The sequence below is a fragment of the Halyomorpha halys genome, unplaced genomic scaffold (genome assembly GCF_000696795.3).
Source record: "Halyomorpha halys isolate HHAL.00 unplaced genomic scaffold, Hhal_1.1 Scaffold392.1, whole genome shotgun sequence".
Classification (NCBI taxonomy): Eukaryota; Metazoa; Arthropoda; class Insecta; order Hemiptera; family Pentatomidae; genus Halyomorpha; species Halyomorpha halys.
This window is the reverse complement of record NW_027114089.1, coordinates 453117-472574: the sequence shown is the minus strand read 5'-3', so window position 1 is coordinate 472574 and position 19458 is coordinate 453117. Positions and strand designations below refer to the sequence as shown.

The 19458-nt window shown below is 30.4% G+C and overlaps 1 protein-coding gene across 4 annotated transcripts in view; it reads right to left on the bottom strand.

Moving 5' to 3' along the window:
* Positions 1-19458, bottom strand: part of LOC106682167 (phosphatidylcholine:ceramide cholinephosphotransferase 1) — a 184228-nt gene that overhangs the window by 135999 nt on the left and 28771 nt on the right. Inside the window, exon 3 of one of the 4 annotated variants that reach the window (XM_067051360.1) lies at positions 4473-4555. The exons of the other annotated variants lie outside the window; for them this stretch is intronic. The gene's annotated coding sequence lies outside the window, so the exon portion shown is untranslated. The remainder of the gene's footprint in view (positions 1-4472; positions 4556-19458) is intronic. 4 annotated transcript variants of the gene reach the window in all.

Here is a 19458-nt window from a genome sequence, read left to right as displayed (position 1 = left end):
AAAAAAAAAATTTGCCCGAATAACTACAAATCAATATTTCGTTAATTTATTTTGGTAAATATCATGGACTACGAACATAAACATGAAAACTACTTTATAGCACATTAAAATTTCTTTAAATTGTGTACTAAAATACATATGTACGTCTTATGGTTTCTGAGATAAAAGATTTGCCACAGTAAATACACTACCAACAAATTTTTTAAGGATTTATTTCATGAAATGTTGCTTTTTAAAAAATTGTACCACGGGAACTATTGAATAAAAATAATTATTCTAAGAAATTCGAATTTCGTTCGGGTTTAAAACAAGGTGATTCTTTATCACCCATCTTATTTCATCTAGCACTAGAATACGTTATAAAAATGAGATGTATATCTGGATTATCTCTATAGGAAGTGTGGTGAGTCAATTCATAAAAATTTTTTTGAGGTTAATAACTTCCAGTTGAATGAAATTTGTATTAAATTATCATAACATGGTACAACGTTTCGGAACCACTGGCCCATATTCATGTACTTTAAACCTCATAATATCATATAGGAAATCATGTCACACTTTACACTGTTCTATCTTTTCTACTATAACTTATCGAGATGTTCGTATCTATAACGTATCGAAAAGGGTTAACTTTAGGTGGTATAATAATAATAAATGACAAAGTTCATAAAAAAAATGCTTTCGTTAAGAAAAATGTTTTAAATAATCCTATCTGTATTGCTCCTCATTTAATTTTATTAAAAACCATAAATTTTGTTACTTTTCAGACGTTAATAATTAGGTTATTCAGTCTAAAATAGGAATAAAATTTAACTTTTTATCAGATTCATATCTTTTCAAGATAACATGTCCTCCTAATTGCCTCCTTAATTATAAAAAAATTACAGATTCCAAAGGAAAGTGAACCGACTTTAGACAACGTGAATTTTTATTGCGATAGAACTCTCCCAATCTAATTTAAAGTCTACAAGTTACTTTAAACTGAAAGGACAGTAAGTATCAATTTCTAAGCCCAAAGTCACTTAGTTAACAAAGCGTGGGAATAGTTATGCTGATGATTTGGTATTATTGAGTGACGACAATGTAACTATGAAACTAAATTAAACTACACTGGTAAACTCTAGTAAGAAACTAGATCTCGAAATATAAACGGATAACACCAAATCTAAGGTTAGTAGTAGAAAAAGAGGCAATTTCTTTGATATAAATATTGTACAAGAGCCGAGGAGAAAAAAAGGCAGTTATTTCACCTCCATTTTTTATTACTTTAATGAAATCTATGTATAATTACTTGTCTAAATTGATACGTCTGCCAAGTATAGGTAGAGGAAATAAAAAATGCCGGCTTTTTAAAAAAATTAATTTTTCTCAAAATTAATATCTCAATATCTTTGAAACGCGCAGCACTCGAAAACCTAAAAGAACACCATTCAAAGGATAGTAAAATTGCTAAAAATATCAGCCTTAATAGAGCTATTTACGTTCAATAGTTAGAGAAATAGATATTTTAAAAAGCTACATTTAATAAAAAATGAACTTAAAAATCAATTAATTTTGAGCAATTTACATCTCAAGAACCATAAGACGTGTAGATGTCTGCCAGCACACAAATTAAAAATAGTTAAATTTGCTATAAAATAGTTTATAACGTCCATTTTTTTAAGAGTAGTAGTTTTTATGATATTTAACAAAATAAATTCTCAAAATGTTTACTAGTAGTTCGAATAAAATGTTTGATTTAAAAAACAAAAAAAAAAACAACATATTTCTGGACCATAAGACGTACAATATGTCTGCCAGCACTCAAAATAAATTTAATTAACTTTACTATAAAGTAGTTTATGACACATATCTTCGTAGGGGTAGTAGCTTTTATGATATTCGCATATGAACATAAAGTTTGCACAAGAAAATTTGTCCGAAGAACTGTAAATCAATTATTTTTAGCAAATATCTTGAAAATTACTACTCCTACGAAGATAAACGTCATAAACTACTTTATAGTGCATTAAACTAGCTTTAATTTTAATGCTAATATTCATCTATACGTCAAAAGGTTTTTGAGATATAGATTTCTCAAAATTAATTCACTAACTTCTGAGTATTTTTTTTTTTTTTTTTATAAAATGTTTATTTTTAAAAAGCTATACTTCGGGGACTGTTGAACGTAAATAGCTCTATTAGGGCTCATATTTTAGTATTTTTTTTTTTTTTTTAAAGGGTGTTCTATTACTTTTTCTAGTTTTGTTGATAGTTTTAAAGATGTGTTTATAATATATGAGTTTTGAATGAAAAATTAATTAAAACATTTTGAAACAGCCACTATTTATTTTTTACTCTAACTAAACTTGTCAAATTTGAGTCAAAACTGAGGAGTCATTTTTATTAGTAATTATACATAGTGTTCATCAATGTAGTCAAAAAATTGGGGTGAAATAACTGCCTTCAGACTTTATCATCAGGTTCTTATACTATTATTCTTATAAGTATAAGAATTATAACAAGATAATTTACACCTAAAATATGTAATAAAAATTAAATCACACGTGAAACATATCTATCGACTACCGATCGAGACAAGTAGTGAATGCAGCTTGGTTACCAATACAAAGATAGTAAACAGCAAGGAGAAATTGTGCAACAAATATAATCGGAAGAGGTACAAAGAACAGGCTGGCAGTAATAGAGTGTATTCCAAAGAGGTCTAAGTCATTGTACTTCATCACAACCATCGATCAACAACATTATAAGTAATAGAGATGGAGTGTTGACTGGCAATTCGTCATTATTAAACTCTAAATAGGAACAACCACTAAAAGGAAGTGGTTGTTAACAATTGTATTGCGTTAAAAAAATAACATTGTTCTTAATGCTCCTTACTATGCCACAAATAAAATAATCTATAAAAGCTTTTAAGTTCCATATATAGCCGATCTAGACCAACCACATATCAATCCTTTCCATTCTAAACTCCTTAACCACCCAAATCAACTAGTTCTCATCCTAATGCTTCCTCTTCTATCCCTTACATTCCACCGAGGCCTCTGAATAGAAGATGACCTCGAGACCTTCAAATGTAGAAATTGTATTAGGGTACTACCAATGGGTAGTTTCTCCACAAGTCTCTATCATGCCATAGTAAGAACGAAAATATTTATATAATCTAGTTGTAAATTTCAATAAATAATCAGGAAAAAATAACACTGGACTCATTTTTCACCAAATTTTGGTGATTCAAGTAAAACTGATAAAAGACATTTTACTACATTCCTTTCCATCAACCCAAACCCAAACGCACAAAATCAAAATGCTACTTCAACGAACTTATTACTGGAGGAACTAAACGAAATAAAACAGGTCAATATTTTACTATCTTGAATGGTTAAGTATATAATTAGACTGGGCTAAAATACAATACTGAGTAATTCGCTCAGCAACGTATAAAGGGAAAAACGTGGAATACAATAAAAACAAGTTTTCATAAATCATTTGTAAAGAAAAATATTCGTTATTTTCTGTTAAATGAGGTCTTCTTACTACCTATACAATTTAATTCAATATTAGGAGTATTCATGATCTTTAGTTTAGCATATTAAATGGAGAAAGTTGTGTTAAGTGGAGAAATATTTCCTCAATTTACCATGTTAAAACGATATAACATGGTTGAGGGTCTGTTAAATGGAGAATGACGTCATGCAACAGACCGACTGAGCTCTAGATAGGTATGTTACGGGTAGGTTACTTGCTCGCAATTTGTGTTTTGATTGTCTTAATATTGTTTTGGACTTTTTTAAACAAGAAAATAAGTAACAAAATCTTCACATTTCTACTTTTTACTTATTTTAGGCATGTTGTAATAAATTACTGTAATCAAAACTTAAAAGTAAACAATAACAAGAAGTTTTGGAAGGAAAGGTTACTAAACAAGTTACTAAGAAAATCCACTAAGAGCTCCTAGTCTCATGCATTTAACATTTAACATGACTAAATAGAGCTGCTCATAATCCTATAATTATAACATTTAACATGGTAAAACATTTATTGGGGAGAGGGCTGGAAACAGTTTGGCTGATATTTTTTGTTTTTATTTTTCAAAATTTTATCAGTGTCCGTTCAGCGGAGTAAATTTAACCTATCGTGACGAAAATTCGGCTGCTCGTTTCACAGTAAAACTAACTTCATGAATATTATTAGGTAGATTTTTTTAACAATTACAATATTATATGTAAAGGTTTCAGTAAGAAAAAAAAAAGGTTTTTAAGAAGTGTATTATTTATGAGGAATTGAAAAACAACCATCGTAATAAGAATAACATTTTTTTTTCCCATCAAGTGTCGAAAAAAATTTGCAACTTAATTTATATAAAATATAAGTGCCATATTAAAGAACTTGAGTGAGGTCGTGATAGGTCAAACCATTGCATAACGTGCTGATTTGAGACAAAACAATGACAAAGAGATCGAAAAACTTACAGAAAACTTCCTCTATCTGCAACTTTGAGATTAACTGTAACTCTCTTTGATGCAGGTCTGGGGTCTAGGTTGGATTAGGTAAACTAGAACACCAAAAGTACATTAGTTGGTACCATTTTTAATCGCTACCTAAAAATAAGATTACCAATTTTATTGTATTCATATATACGATACAATCATAAGTTGTATTTATATTTGTTCAGAAACTGTAACCGTTTATTTAAACTATAACATAATTTTAATATTATTTATAGGTTTAATGCTATTCCTAAAAAAATTAATGGTTATCACGGGATAGTTACATCAAATATTTTAATATAATAAAAAGGTTAAACTCATATTAAAAATAATAATGCAACAACAGACGTTATTAATCTGTACCACTAACCCATGAAAAATCAGGGGATTAGTGCTATGAAAATAAAGTACTATTACTAGACCAACGGTTGCGTAAGGAGGTGATTTGGACAGAATCACGCTCGACCGCCAGATTTTTACCCAATTTATGAGGCTTACCCCAGGAGGGCTCCAGAACCTACACGGTTGACTCACGGCTACAGTGTAACAGAAAACAATTTTCTGCCCGGGAGGATTCGAACCTAGATCTTTGGAGTTAGTAGCATCGCGCCTTACCACTCTGCCACCGTGCTCCTCTATTAATGTTAAACTAACTAAAAAGCGAAAAATCAACGTATTATAGGATAATTAAAAAAAATAATGTAATGGATCACTGACGCCCTTCTTCCTAAAAGAAATCCTCCCACATACGCCTTAGTAAGTGTATTCAGCGCTCATTATTTTAAAGTGATTCCTTCTTCTTAGAGCAACATTCTTCATAAAGATATTTCCTGAAAACTGCAATAAAATCATTTTTATTTTTATGAGAAGTTATGGGTACTTTCAGATAGGTAGAATAGATCTCAAATAAGTGGAATTTATATTATTTCTGCCGACGTTTCGGCCTAAATGTTAGGCGGTCACTACGGCTAAAAAACACAACGAGATAACAATCATAAAATAGTGAAAAAGACAACAAAAGAAAATAACAACTAATAATATGAAGTAGTAATATATAATATAGTAATAGTAAGAACTTATACAAAATAACAACCATTAGAAATATTACTAAATCAGAAAAATCTGGCACAGCACAAAGCTTTCACTTACTAATCAACTTATGTTCCCAAATTTAGTGTAGATTGGTAATAAATTTTCTCCTTTAGTTTTCAGAAAATTCCGTCATACTTAGTATTTATCTATTGTCTATTATTGTTAACAATTAGCATTAATTATTGTGTTTAAATAAACAAAATAAATGTACTAGAGAGGAAGTTGTTTTGAAAATTAGGCGTTTTAGCCCTCTTCAGATGATTTCAATGAGGACAAAACCTATAGTACAAGAGTCCGAGAGGAGAAAAAAGGCAGTAATATAACTTCAATTTTTTATTGCTTTAATGAAAAAGTATATACAATTACTAGTCAAAACTAACGAGTCTGCCAAGTATAGGGGGAATAAAAAATGGTGGCTGTTTCAAAAAGTTAAGAATAATAAATTATTCATTCGGAGCTCTATACCATTAACACTACCAACAAATATAGAAAATCTATATGTTAATTTTTTTTTTTTACTAGTTATATACAGCATTGTTTGATTTTTAATAAATTTCTTTTATTATTTACAAATATTTTTAATGCTTGTCATTTTTGTGTATAAATTCTTAATATTTCTATATAATACATTATCTTCCGGTATTATTTGTAATTTTCATAGTCTTTTAGTTCTTTTTTTTTCACAAAGTTATATTTGTTACTATTTTTTTCTTAGCCCTAATGAAGAAGTATAATTTAGGCCGAAACGTTGGCAAAATATGATAAGTTTCACTTATTTGTATTAATTTTAACTCAACTGACTACAATCCCGACCATCTTCTCCATTGAATCAACGGTTAACAATTAACACTAATTTTTTATTGATAATTAATCAAGAAGATAACTTATGAATAATGTCCTTGTTAACTTCAAAAAGAGGAAAAAGGGTAGGATTTAATTTCTTTACAGATACCAACGCAGTCACCATAAAAAACGAAACCAAAAATAAACCATACCGGATGACTGAAGATGCACCGAACATTGCGTTGGTCTCCCACCTAGGGGTCTAGAGAACGTTCTGAAATATTTATTAGGAGCTAGAAATAATCTAAACTCATTATTCCTCGTAGCTAAGAAAAAAAAAGACAGTCCAAAATAATAAATCTATTAAAGATAACTATCGTTTTCTTTACATCCCAGAAAGGAAATATATATTTAAAATAGTTTTGGAGTATTTATTAACATATTTGATTGTTCAATCATGGTGAACTATTTATACTCAAATAATTTTTTGTCAGGTATCAGGCTAGTCAGCGTTTTGAATAACTTTAAATTTTCTTATAATTATTTTATTAACTAATTCTGACCAAACCACCTCCTTGCAAAACGATTGGTCTAATAACAGTACTACCTTACAAAGTACTGCACCTCTGACCCTTTATGGTAGTTGGAAACAGTACAGATTTAATTTTAATTTTGTTGTCTTATTTTAATTATTTATTTACCTCTGTTTTAGCCTGGAGGCATACAGATGATGTCGGCCTAATAAGGAAAATAACAAAAAAAAAAAGGAGAGTAAGAAATGAGAAAAACACGCATAACAAAAGGAAAGAAAATCTAAAAAATAGAATAATCATAGTGTTTAAAATTAAAAAGAAATATAAAGATAACAAAATAATAATATTTGAAAAGTTTTATTTATTTATTTAATGTAATTTACAACTGTACAAAATAATACAATAAGTAAATATGTTGAATGTTTCATATACACTTGAAAATCTTGGGAAGGAACAACCCATCGGTGGTACTTCAAACATTAATTTAAATTAGAAGGTCCCGTGCCTTCTTTTCAGACGCCTCGGAGGATTATCAGGGATTGTTAAGGATGAAAGATTAAGAATTAATGGGTTAGGATATTTAAGGAGTTTGGAATGAAAAGACGCATATCTGTTTTGGGTCAAATCTCCAACGAATGGGATGTTAAGGTCTTTATGAATGAGTTTATTAGTAACGTAATAAGGACCATCAAGGATTTTACTTAGGATTTTGGATTGTAAGGATTGGATGCGGGAGGAATTTGATGGTTTGGTGGAGCCCCAGAGCTCAATTCCATATGTCCAAATTGGTCTGATTATCGTAGTGTTTACTATTTTTTTTGTAGTGAATGGGAAGTTTAGAGCGTTTTTCAAGTAAGTGTTGTAGCAATCGGAATCTATGAGCAGTTTCTTGTCGTTTCAGTCTTGTGTGTGGATTCCAAGTAAGTCTCTTGTCAAGATGGAATCCTAAGTATCGAATCTGTTCAACAGGCGTTAGTGGAGTATTTAGAAAGGATACTGTAGGACAGGAGGGTAGAGGTTTACGACGGAGAGTAAAGGTGATCTGATGGGATTTGTCAGGATTTATTTTGATTCTCCAGTTTTGACAACATTCTTCAATAGATGTTATGTGCGTCTGTAGTGTTTGTGATGCATTAGTTGGGTTGTTGTTTACAGAAAATATACATGTGTCATCAGCGTATGTTGTTAGGACTGTGTTAGGGTGGGTTGGGATGTCAGCTGTATAAACCGTATAAAAAATAGGACCTAAGATACTACCTTGAGGAACACCGGCAGACTGAGAGAAGAGAGATGAGTAACCTAGGTTATGATTAACTTTAAAGGTTCTATCAGTAAGGTAGGAGCGGATTATAAGGAAATATGTTGGGGGTAGGAATTAACGAAGTTTATAGAGCATACCTAGATGCCAGACTCGATCAAAAGTTTGTTCAACATCGAGGAAGACTCCCGTGCAGTACATATCGCGCTCCAATGTGGAAGATATGACATCAACCACTCGATGACTCTGTTGTATTGTAGAATCAGATGTTCTAAATCCAAACTGGTTGTCAGGAATAACATGATATGAGTCAAGGATTGGATAGAGGCGTTTTAATAAGAGTTTTTCTAGGATTTTGCCCATAATGGGCAGGAGTGAAATAGGACGGTAGGAAGATGGATATTCAAATGGCTTGGAGGGTTTGGGAAACAATTTTATTATAGACATTTTCCAAGGGTCAGGGAAATAGGTGGATCGGAGTGTAGCATTATAGATATAGGTAAGGAATAGAATGGCTTTACGAGGGAGCGGTTTCAGAATGTGTGCTGTAATAAGATCGTGGCCAGGAGCTTTTTTAGAAGGTAATTGGTAGATGATGTTCATTATTTCTGAGGGGTGAAAGGCATTATATTTGAAATATAACTAACTAAAAATACAATCAGTAAAAAATGGGACACGTCAGCTCCGAAACAACGTTATGCAATGAAATAAAAAAAAAAAAAAAATCTAATTATATCAATAAAACTCATCCAGTAGGCATTTTTTTTTTTTTTTAATTACATCCAATATGGTCCGACTAGATGACCTCTATAGGTCGTTGCCAGAATAACAGATAAAAATGATAGACATAAGTGAAATGTAAATATTACAGTTATTACAGACTATTATGGCGTTGTGGAGGCTATACAATTTCTAAGCTAGATAAGTACAATATGAATTGATCTCAAGTGATACAATTAATATTTTAATTAACAGGTACTAAAATGAAAATAAAGTAAAAAATAAAATAATTATTTAAAAAAATAAATAAATAAATAATAAAAATAACTGAACGGATTTTGAAGTGAATAATAAAGCTGCAAATTTACAATTAGCATAAAACTTTAAGGAGATCGTATGACTAATATTAATAGTTAATCTTAGCACAATTTTCGAATTATGCTGCAACATGATAATATAGCAAATACCTGATGATGGTGTGAAAGCCCCGAAACGTCGTTATTAGAAGTAATTAAATAAAATTAAAAAATTGAAATAAGGAAGGGTATTTTTCATTGATTATATCTAATTAAATTATATTTTAAATATAACTAACTAAAAATAGAATATATAAAAATGTTTTAGTTAAAAATTAAGACACAGAAAATAGAAAAGACAAATAAAAAAAAAACTCTGAATTACAGATAATCATCATATTTCGTAATTGACAAAAATTAAGTAATTAAAAATAGGTCTTTGAATTAAAATGCTATAAACTAAATCGTTGAAATAAAGAGCTTGCAGGAGTAACTGGAATAAAAAATCCTATCAAGGTAATTTTTTAATTACTTGTGTACTTGGACCATTAATCCGAGTTGATGACTTTTTTGATAATTTAAGTGTCAACTATAATTTTGATTATCATATCAGTTTTATTAATTTATTGAGTAATGGTACGGCAAATAAAAAAAATCTAATATTAATTAAGAAAAATAATAAACAGGTAGTAGAAAAGGTCCATCGCAAAAAAATAAAATAAAATATTTTTCCAATATGTATTTTATTTATTTAGGATATTTTCAATTAATGCGGAGTAAAATAAACTTTATCCCTTTTGTTTTTAAACTTTTTTATTGACATTCTAGTTTTTTATAATAAACTAACAAAATTAATCCAAAACAGGTGAGATAGAAAGGAATATAGTAAGGAGGCAACCGTACTTAAGTAACCTTGAGGTTACCTGAACCCACAATATTTTTCCTCATATCTTATCTGTGGTTTTCAGGCATTATGTTGTAAAACAGATGTAAACAAAACAGTTATTAATGGAAACGTAGGATTTTGAATGAAACGAAATTAATAATTCAATATAGTTAAACATGTTCATTATTACTAAAATTGTTCAATATTACACAATACTATATTGAACTATATAACTTTTTCTTCCTGTTCCAAACTGTAGGATACGGAACTTGTTTCACATTCTGAAAGTTAGAGGTTCTTAAAGTCGAGGTTTTCAAGTAGAAGTATGTGTCTAGTATATATAGCAAAAATACTTTAAATGTACGATAGATAAGTCTTACAAAAGTCCGGATAAGAACTAGTCAGGTCCAAGCGCGTTAACCCTTTCGAGACGGCACATAGTTTTGGAGAGCATCCCCAGAATTCAAAAATATTCTTTTGCTTTAAGTTGGCCATTTTTGATAAAAAGAAAAAACAAAAAAAAAAAACATGTCTTCAATTGAAATCAGTCACTTTGAACAATTAAGATGATAGCACGCCATGTGTCTCCTTCAATGGATTTATTATGAGGGACGGATTACACACCAGATGTGCAATTTTTTTTTTTAATAAATACTTTTTATTTATTGACAGATATTACAATCTGCCACACAGTTGTGGGGAATAAGTAATAGTGATGAATGATCTCATACATACTAAAATAAAATTAAAAAAAAATCTCTTAAAGTATATACACACAGAAGAATAAACAAAATGAACATAATCAAAATATCAGTATGAAAAATAAATAAATAAAATAACATAATAATAAAATAATATAGATGTGCAATATAAAATAAAATAAAAAAATAAAAACACATTATTAAATTGAACATTTATTCCATAAATAGTCGGGTAACATGAAATCTTTATTTTAGGTTCAGCAATGAAGAAAAGAATATAATTATAGTTAAAATAAAAATAAAATAATATAAACATAAATTTTTAAGATGCAGTACAAGATAATGAATTTTCCTTGTGTTATGGATGACCTTTACTCTTGTACAGAATGATAAACCTTGAATCGCCCTAACACAATCCAACATGAAACCAACATCATATTTTATTTTTACAAACTTCTAGGATAATTTTTGTTTTAAACCAGTCTTGTTCTAACGGCCACTTCTTCCTTACTAGGAGTATTCATGATCTTTAGTTTAACATGTCAAAGCGTGTTAAATGGATAAACTTAAGTTAAATTGAGAAATAGTTCCTTCTTTTACCATGTTAAAACGATGTAACATGGATAAGAGTCTATTAGTAGGCCTGTTAAATGGTGAATGACATCACACAGCTGAGCCTGTCACCATTTTGTTTGTTGTCATGTTAGGTTACTTGCTCGTAGTATGAGTTCTGATTGTGTTAGAATGATTTTAAAGATAATATAGCAATGGATGACAATAATAATAGTGTAATTACAGTAGTCAATTAGCTCATCTCGATTCTCTTCCTCACAAGTTAGAAGATCAACAAGGCACTCAGTGGCCAAACTTTCACATAACTTCCACTTTAGGCATGTTTTAATAAATTACTTTAATCAAAACTTAGAAGTAAACAATAACGTTAAGTTTTGTAAGGAAAAGTTATAAAACAATTTGCTCAAAACATCCTATACTTATAACAGTTTACATTGAACACAAGAATACCCCTACTGACTGATAATTGCAATTCAAGATCATTGCACTCATGGTCTCGAATGGGTTAAGGTGTTCAAACAATTAGCTTTGTGTATTAGTACGGATAAATTAACCATTAAGATTGTTTAAATGACTTGGTCTTGATTTTTATTTTCACTTACCAATATACGAAATATACAGTAAGGGAATGAATTGCAAAAATACACGTTTTGAGTCTCGTATTTACGATACGTACATATTTACAAATAATACAAAATACATATTTTGAGTAAAATGGTGTTTATGTCTATGTTTTCCGAACTCAAAAAATGAAAATTCGTACGCAGGTAACATTACATACATATTTAGGGAGAATGTGCCTGAGACACTTTTTTTTTTTTTCGAACATTTGTTCAATTTTTTTCGTATTTCTCAAACGATTGATTTTGGAAGAACTAAACAAAATTCTAGAGTAATTTTAATTTTATTCAATTGGAAAAAATAACAAATTCTCATTGTCAGCAATAAAACAATGAATAAATACAAAACACATCTTATGGACAACTAAAGGAGGAAAAATAGAGACATTCAAATTAAACAAGAGAGCCGAAAGCGATCTTTCTAACTTTGATGAATACTGTAAATTTGATACATTTTGATGATGCACAGATACTTTCCAGTAGTATTCTTTCTAAGCCTAATTTTTTTTAAAATTTATTTATTGCTATTTACAACTGTATTTACATAAAAAAAATCAAGTAAATTTGATGTAAAATCAAAATAGAGTGATAAAGGTATGTAAAAAAACTACCCATTGGTAATAATATTTCTACACTAGAAGGTCTCGTGGCCATCTTCTTTTCAACCACATCGGAGAATTATATCTTTATTCAGACCTCAAAATTAAATTAATTTTATCCCCCTTATTAATTTATATCTTCAAATGGTAGCATTTTTAGGTTTTTTTGTTTTTAAATCGATACAATAAATGAATTGGACAATTCTGATGTAAAATTAATACCTAAATTGTAAATAAATCCGAAATAAGACGAGTGTTTCGTTCAGATAGAATGAATACAATTCACTCATTGTTTTAATTTTGTTAACTACTTAAACAGTATTAATACTCGAAGATAAAAACAACTTAAATTTGTGGTAAAAAGTTCATAACTTTGTCCGTTTATAGTCCAATCACTAGTCTGAGAGCCCGTAAAAAAAAATTGACTTCTGATGAAAACGTTTATAGCACTTTACAATAAAATACAAATATAGATATATACAGATTTATAATTCATTATATATATTATTAGAAAAATTAGTCACGGTTGTTAAAGCAGATTTTAAATTATATTTAATGAGGATTCGCAACCATATTGGATTTGATTACGTGGAAGTTGATCATTTATCACTTCTCATCGATTCCTTTCATCTTTAGTGTTGAACCAATGAGGTCGGAAGGAAGGGTGATAGTTTTTCATTTCTGTATTACAATAGTATCTAAAAAAAAAGTCCAAAAAGTATTGAAAAATACTACGAACTTATTTTACAACCCAATATTTATTCAAGTCACAAATCAGTTTAAAAAAGCACCTGTAAATTCTGCACAGTAAGTTTCAAAAGTATTATTCGGGAAAGATTTAACAGCTTTTTAACAGTGTGTGCTAAAGGTAATTGAAATTGTATTTACTATAATTATTAATCAAGGTTGCTTTGATTTAAATTATAATTTCAATTTCCGACCATTAAGATAAGTTAAGTGTTGAAACTTAACTACCATTAAGTAGTTGAAATTCCGGATCGAAATTTTATTTTAATGTCTACTTTATATCCATTCCTACTCATGAGAATGTTTTTTGAAACTTATCTTACCCGATTGCATTACTGCTTCGTTATTTGTTAATCCCTAGTTAAATTATATTTTTTAAACTGTTGTATTCTTGGCAGGAACAAAATTAGAATTATTTTTAATTATTAAGTATAATTAATTTTAAATAATAAGAATTATTTTTTTTAAAGCTGACAAAAAAAGCGATAACATCAAAACGAGTTGTCTAATGCACATACCGAACCATTTATTTTCTTTATAAATGTATAGTATTGCATTACATTTGAAAATATTTGAAAAACATAAAAAAATTCAAGATTGCCAAGTACATGATAAATGAACAAAAAAAAATCATGAAATACTTATCACGTTATATTTATCAGATTTGTAAAAAAAAAATTTACAGTAGAAACATTAGGGGGGGAACAGAATAATATTTGAACAGTGCAAAAATTCGAATAAAAAAAGGAGTTAGTGATAAGAAAATAAGTGAACTGTACTCCAAGAGAACAAAACATAACGAAAGGCCGTGAACCCTCTACTGTTGATAATGGTTACAGAAAAGAAAATTAACACTGATTATGAAATTGAAAGAGCATTCTTCATGATCGTATAACTTCAAGCCTGGAAAGTTTCCAGGCCTAAACATGTTACAAGTTCAAAATCAATAGTTACAGAATATTGATGTTACTAGTTGGAAAGGGGAGGGAGAGGGGAATTAATTCACATCTTCCAATGATCAGTCCCGACTGTAAAATAATATGAAAATTAGTAACTGTTCGGTTCACAACAGGAAATTTTGATTTGGAAGACGCAGAGCGTTCCTTCAACTGTTAATGATGACCAAATTCAAGCAATGGTCAGAGACAACCCTTACTCAACGACACGGGATATCGCAGAACCCTCAACATATCTCTTGTAAGCGTCTCAAATCATTTGGGGATTGCGGGATATGTTTCTCGAAGTGTATGTGGGTTCCTCACAATTTGACGGAAAATAATTTATTGGACTCCATACCCAGTGATTCCCTTCTGAAATCCAATGTTAATGATCCATTCTTTCCAACCACCCTTTTCACCAGACCTAGCCGTAAACAATTTTTCGCTTATTTCGGCCCCTTCAAGAACTATCTTAACGGGAAATACTTTAATTCGCTCGAGGACTGCAAAACATACATAGAGTAGTTTATTGCGCAAAAGTCTGAGTTCTGGGAGGACGGAATTAAAAAATTACCTGAAAGATGGCAACATGTAATAGTTTTTATTGAACTTATTTTAAAACCCAATATATATTATGTACATGTATATATATTATACATATTATATACACACACGACATGGAATCCTCACACAAGGCTGAAAAGACAGGAAACTGCTCGTCGATTCCGACTATTACAACATTTACTAGACAAACGGTCTAAATTGCCAATCCATTACAAAAGGTTGATCTACATGACTATTATAAGGCCTATCTGGACATACGGAGTTGAGCTTTGGGGCTCCACTAAACAATCAAATTCCTCCCGAATACAATCCTTACAGTCCAAAATCCTTAATGCTCCTTACTTTGTCACAAATCAAGGACCTCTATGTCCTATATGTTGCCGATTTGGCTAAAACCAGACACCATTCCATCCATGATAAACTTCCCAAAAACCAAATCCACTTGTTTCTAACCTGGCTTCTCCTTCATTACCTAATAATAATTCTAGGCGTCTAAAAAGAAGATGGCCTCAAGATCTTCTCCTCTAGAAATGTTATTGGAGTTCTATCAGTGGGTAGATTCTTCACATGTTTGTATCATGTCACTATGTCGCCTACAGCAAATTTACTTGTATATATTTTTATACAGTTGTAAATAATAATAAATAAATTATTAGAAAAAAAAAATTCAATAACACCATTGAAGATCCATAACATGAACTAAACTACTTTCATAGACTTATAAATTCATAGTTTCTCTACATCTATGATACGTTTTATAGATTATTTGGATAAATAAAATTAAATAGATGTAGTCGTAAAAAATAAATTGAAATAATGTTAATTTAACTTATATTAAACTGAATAAGATCGTACTTCAAATCTAATCGTACATCGAATTTTATTATTGATACATTTCTTAATTATTTAAATTAATTTATTAAATAATCAATTTATTTTTCTTATTTAATTAATTTCTTTCTCTATTTAAAGTTTAATTTTAAATAATTTCCATCTGTTTATTGTTTTCTGTTCCTTCCCTCTTTCATTATATAAACATTAATATATTTTCATACTTCTTATAATACTTACAATATACATTTTCTTCAATGATACTTATGTGTCCATATTATCTCTCATTTTATAGTTATTCGTAATTCATTTTATTTATTATGGTTGTTATCTTGTGTTTTGACTTAGCCCTGATGAAAGTTTGAAATTTTAGCCGACATGTTGGTACTGATAAAATATTTTTTACTTATTTGTGTTATTCACTGAACGCACCACCTCAAATAACATCCACGGTTAACTATTAACGAATTAGTTTTTTAGATACATTTATAAATATGATATAATGAACTATATTATATAATAATGAATCAAGAAGAATAAACAGGCAACAATTATATATTCATTAACCGAAAGTAAGTAACTCATCGATACACACCAAAGGCTAATGACATGGAGTGTAAATCGATAGAACAGATCTGGTTAGCACGGTAGGGCACACTATAAATGGGAGTGGCGAAGAAAAATGGAATATGATGGTCAGGGGTCACCATCGAGCTGCTGTCAACTTAAGTGCCAGTTCGATGAAGATTACTACCGCCAATGGCAGGTCGAGCTAGTTCGTCATGTATTGATTCCTACAAACCTATAATATATTACACCACTAATATCGAAGCAGCTTATCATAATCGAGGAACCAATGTCTCTCAAGTTAAGTCGGACTCCAAAAAATATTCTATTCCTTATGAACGGAAGGACCTCCTTTTGCAATTTCAAAAAAATGAAATAATCCAGAACGAAACCGGAATCAATACCGGGAATTGACAAATGTCTAAATTTGAATTTGAGCAAATACATGAAAAATCTCACAAAATATTCTTAGGGAAAGGTACATCACTGCGATTTGTGGGATAAGAAGCTTAGTACAGGATGAAATTTCGCACTAATGTTTCTTATCAATACGCTGACCAGGCTTTTTTTTTTTTTAGTACTGTTCCATTGTCTCACTATAGCGTATATCTCACCATAACGTACTATAGTAATCCTACCCTCCACTGTGCCGAACCTGGCGTTTGACAAATCCTATTTTACCCGAACTGCCTTTCACTGGAACTCCATTCCTTCAACCATTCGCTATGCATCAACTATTCTATCGTTAAAAACTCTTTTTGCTTTCTTTGTTTAACTAATTTTTACTTCTCCAAACTTGACCAATAACATATATAATAAATATGGAACAATCTTAAGTCTTCCCCTTCCATCTCAAGTAAATGTATCAAAAGTGATACAGGACTGTCGCTGAATCGGGGTTTTAGTGGAGTGCATCAGCCGGGTAGGATTGGTTTCTAATATATTTTATCATTTAATCTTGTGAGATCGTGATATGTCGTACAATGTATATTGTTACACACTGCATCCTAAGGAGGTGATTCCCTAAAGGGGAAATTCACACTTTGGTATATCAAGTTGCGTTAAGTAATCTCTTTGGGCAATTAAACGCCATAGAGATGGAAGTGTAAGGCGTTAGCTTTTAGTGGATCAGAAGACTCTATAATAATCGTAATCTTTATTGACTCAAATAATACATTTAGAAACATAATAAATGGTTATATGCAAGTCAAGTTGTAAATTGACCACTTAGTAGAATAGGAAGGTGGAATATTCATTACGTGGGACCACCACCAACCGGGAACGACCTGGTCCACTGCAGTTTTGGGGTTGCTCAGGATACGCCTATACCACTGAACCCATCAGTGGTCTTAATTTTTTTATTTAAATGGTATAGTGATCCGTTAGGATAGAGAACAAACTCTTGCTAAAAAAGGGTTTGAGGCAAAATAGAAATGTTAGGAGCCGAATTCGTTGAGGACAATAAGTTCCGATCACAAACCTCAAACCCCTTTATTATTATTATTTATTAATAGTGAAACACTTTTAAAAACGGAATATCTCTAGATTTTTTAAAAATATTTTCGACATTGATTTGAACCAAACACTACCAGTTAGTTCCAACACCAGTAAAAACTATCCTCAAACTGACGATCATAAGCCGTAGTACGGTTATTCCATTCCGAATCCTGTACACCGCTTGTTTTGTTGGCTTATTGGATTTATCATACTAAGGTACGTTAAACGTAATCCTTTAATTATAAACCAGGTTATTATAAACGGACCTTTACTGTCCGTCGTAAACTTCAACTGTCCAGCCCTTTTTTTAATATCCCATTAAAGCCTCGTAAACAGATTCGCTACCTAAGACTCTATCTTGACAAAACACTTACATGGAATACTCATACACACTGATATACCATATACCCCATACAAGACTGAAACGACAAGAAAATGCTTGTAGAATTCGATTACAATACCTACTTGACAAACGCTATAAACTTCCCATTTACTACAAAAATCTTTTATACACTATAATAATCAGACCTATTTGGAGGTACGGAATTGAGCTTTGGAGCTCCACCAAACCATCAAATGCCTCCCGAATCCAATCCTTACAATCCAAAATCCTTGATACTCCTTATTACATCACAAATAAACTCATTCATACAGACCTCAACATCCCACAGATTTGGCCCAAAATAGAAAGACCTCCTTTTATTCCAAAATTCTTACCCACCCTTAAACAAAATTCTTAACAATCCCAGATAATCCTCCGAGGCGTCTGAAAAGAAGGCACGGGTTCTTCTAATTAAAAACAATTATTGAAGTAGAACCATTGGTTGGTTCCTTTCCAAGGATTATCATGTGTACTGAAACAGTCACCACATTTATTTATTGTATTTTTTTGTTTTTGTTTTTGATGCAGTTGTAAATTTCAATAAATAAATTGCTTATTTCATTAGTGATTCAACAAATAAGGAATTATGGAGAGATAATAAAATTGTAAACAAATATAATTTCAAGAATATTAAAAAAAAAAAAATTAAACTTATTTAAAAACACAACTATACGCCAAACTCTCTTTCGCAAAGTATCCTTGAGTTAAAGAGGAATAGATAATTCATGGTATTTTCTCAACCAATAATGGTAACTAATGGTGGTAAATTATTGACGACTCTTCACCAAGATCGACCTCAAACTCACAAACTCATTATTATTTCGTCCCCACAAATCGCTATAAATGGACCTATTAGATGGACCTAACTGTTCCAATAAAACGAGAGGTACAATTGGAACAGATCGAACTATAATATGTAAGCTGTAAGTGAAAAGGTCGTTACCAAATGAATAAGTGAAGAGTCTGTCCACTTTGGGATTCCTTATCATCGACAATCAAAGGGGATAATTTAAAGCCATCAGTAAATTTCAATGTTGAAGAGGCTCGTACACGTTACGATTGGTTGTGACGTTGGGTCATGTCTGGAAAGTTTTGGCAACCAAATCGCAAGTTGTGCGAGGAGCTTGTTTCATATTAAAGTTCAAACTAAAACTGTTAGTCATACGGAAGTGCAACTTTATAAAATCGCCACAACAAAATAAAAAATGAGTAGTTTCTTAATTAATTTTGAGAAAACTATGCCTCTGGAATTTTTTGTTTAATTTAATTTAATTTTTTTTTTTTTTTTACTGCCTACGTACAAACAACCATTAAATCATTATATAAACGGTTTCACGACGCACTTCCAACACACACTAACCCTCTAATTCAAGGAATATCA